Source organism: Nyctereutes procyonoides, unplaced genomic scaffold, assembly GCF_905146905.1.
Source record: "Nyctereutes procyonoides isolate TBG_1078 unplaced genomic scaffold, NYPRO_anot_genome, whole genome shotgun sequence".
NCBI classification, from domain to species: domain Eukaryota; kingdom Metazoa; phylum Chordata; class Mammalia; order Carnivora; family Canidae; genus Nyctereutes; species Nyctereutes procyonoides.
Window position 1 is genome coordinate 80,921,691 of NW_026575140.1, and position 2,367 is coordinate 80,924,057.

Below are 2,367 nucleotides of genomic sequence, written 5' to 3' on the forward strand. Positions count from 1 at the left end.
TTTATTATTTTATTTTCATCTCTCTCTCTCTCTCTCTCTCTCTCTCTCTCTCTCTCTCTCCCCACACTAGTTTAAATACTTATCTAAATGTGGAAATCCGGGGCAGCCTGGGTGGCTCAGTGGTTTAGCTCTGCCTTCAGCCCAGGGCCTGATCCTGGAGACCTGGGATTGAGTCCCACGTCGGGCTCCCTGCATGGAGCCTGCTTCTCCCTCTGCCTATGTCTCTGCGCACCACCCCACCCCCCGTCTCTCATGAATAAATAAATAAAATCTTTTAAAAAATGTGGAAATCCGGCACAACAGAGAGGACTTGCAAGCCTGTTTGACAGATTCTGGCAAGAAACCTAAGAGAATTCTACACAGCACTGGATAATTGATAAGTGCACCCACATAAAATCAGTTATGCTGGGGGGGCGCCTGGATGGCTCAGTTGGTTAAGAGTCTGTATTCGGCTCAGGTCATGATCCTGGAGTTCTGGGACTCAGTCCCACATCGGGCTCCCTGCTCAGCCGGGAGTCTGCTTCTGCCTCTCCCTCTGCCTCTCCCCAGCTCATGCTCAATCTCTCTCTCTCAAATAAATAAATATTTTTTAAAAAAATCATTTATGCTGGCCTTCCCCTGGGGCTACTCCCTGGGGAGTGAGGGGGAGCCAGAGGAGCCTGGGAACAAGCAGAGGAGCAGGAGACCATGCTGGCAGTGGTTTTGAGGCAGAACTGACAGCTGAGAAGCCTGACAGCAAGGGCATGTGGCAGACAGGTGGGCAGGAGGCTGGAGCTTATTGAATGAGAAGGGCTATAGACTGAAAAGCCAAACATGAGGGTGGCAGGGGCTGCAAGGTTGGTGGCAGCTGTGGCAGGGTGTTTATCACAGGTTATGTTAGTTTTCAAGTATTTGAAATAAAAGTGGATGCAAGTTTAGGAAATCTGTTTGCAAAGTCAGCATTGGACATGGTTGCACAATCTACAAAACCTTCCGAATATAACTGTGAGATGTCAAAATCTTGCCCTGAGAATCATTTTGCTTTTAAAAATGGCAAGTGGAGTAGCCAATGTGGTGGGACCCAAAATCTGCCTGGAAGACAATGTTTTGTTTTGTTTTGAAAATTTTACTTAAATTCCAGTTAGTTAACATATAGTGTATTACTAGTTTTAGGGGTAGAATTTAGTGATTCATTGGTTGCATATAACATCCAGTACTCATCACATCACTTGCCCTCCTTAATGCCCATCACCCAGTTAGCGCTCACCCTCCTCCCCTCCAGCAACCCTCAGTTTGTTCCTTAGAGTCCCTTATGGTTTGTTTCCCTCGTTGTTTTTTAATTTAAAAAATTTTTTTATTTATTTATGACACACACACACACACACACACAGAGGCAGAGACATAGCAGAGTCATAGGCATTAGAACTCAATCCCAGGACCCCAGGATCACAACCTGGTCACTGAGCCCCCCAGGTGCTCCCTCCCTCTGTGTTTTTATCTTATTTTATTTTCCTTCCCTCCCTTTCCCCTATGTTCAACTACTTTGCTTCTTAAATTCTACATATGAGTGAAATCATATGGCATTTAATGAGTGGTGTTAAGAATAATGTAAGAAGAGGGGTCAGTGGAAAATGAAAAAACAGAAGTATTAGATAACACATATTTTGACACGCAGGGAGGAGATGTGGCCTCATTTATGGAGTTTCTGAGGTCCATACAAGATGGGCAAATAGTGTTAATGGGAACGTAAGATGACAGAGCAATCAAACTCAGTGACAAGGCATTGAATTGTGGAGTGAATCTATCACTAATCTTGGTTTTAGAGACAACTAGGCCTTCTGCGGTGGGAGAGACATTAAGATAAAAAATCCATTAAGCAGCCCATAAAGGCACAAGCAAATATGAAGTATGGCCCAAAGTTGCAGAAACGAAAGGCTGTATCCCCCTGAAGCAAGACAATTGTGGAGAAAATTGAAGAGAGTACACACTCAGTATTAATGGGAGAGCTAGCACAGCGAAACTTCATGTAAATATTTGAAGAGCATGCAGCCATCTCAACGTGTGAAGGAGATCATCCTTTTGATATCAGGATTTTTTTATTGCTAATGTAAATAGACATCTTTGTAAATAGACATCATGAACAAATGCACAAATCACTGAGCCATTTCTTCTTTTTTAAAATTCCATTAGCCAACATGTGTTACATCATTAGCTTCAGACGTAGTTTTCAATAATTCATCAGTTGTGCACAACACCCATTAAGCCATTCCTAAGCACATTTTAGTACCGTGTTTAGACTGCAATGGCAACAACAATTTGATTCTAAAGTATACGCAATGGATAACTGAACAAATCATGGGGATATATATATATATAACATATATATTA

At 42.7% G+C, this 2,367-nt stretch overlaps 1 pseudogene; it reads left to right on the plus strand.

The window, feature by feature from the left end:
- The first annotated feature begins 813 nt into the window (after positions 1 to 813).
- LOC129496959 (protein FAM3C-like) lies at positions 814 to 1,954 on the plus strand (annotated as a pseudogene).
- Positions 1,955 to 2,367: the final 413 nt, after the last annotated feature.